Source organism: Kryptolebias marmoratus, linkage group LG1, assembly GCF_001649575.2.
Source record: "Kryptolebias marmoratus isolate JLee-2015 linkage group LG1, ASM164957v2, whole genome shotgun sequence".
NCBI lineage: Eukaryota > Metazoa > Chordata > Actinopteri > Cyprinodontiformes > Rivulidae > Kryptolebias > Kryptolebias marmoratus.
The window spans coordinates 1,555,273-1,555,739 of NC_051430.1; positions in this window are offsets into that span (position 1 = coordinate 1,555,273).

Sequence of the window (467 nt, forward strand, 5' to 3'; positions counted from 1 at the left end):
AGTCTCCTGGTTGGACCAGAGGTGTGTCCTGCTGGGATACAGAATCAGATGGCAGTAAATTTGCATTTAACACGTTTTCATTTTCATTGTTCTTCTCCTACTTGCTCTAAATCTGGTGAAAACAGTGGTAATTTGTATGGTCTTACATACATGATTTCAAAAAGGAGTTAACCCATCTGGTGTCAGAGTGATTCTCATATAAAGTTTCACTAAGTCCAGACAATCTGGCCACAGCCGGCCAGTTGCCTTCATGCACTTTGTGAGTCTGCTTTTCACTGTCCCATTTGTGCTTTCAATAAGATCAGCAGACTGTGGATGGTAGGAACAGTGGTTCTTTAAAGTCATGCTTAAATAGCGGCCTTGGTACTTTTAGCTAGATTCTTCATACCTTAGTTTAGTATTATCATGTTTTAGCTTAATTATGTTGTACCTTAATTAGCATTTTATGTTTTAGCTTAGTTATCATA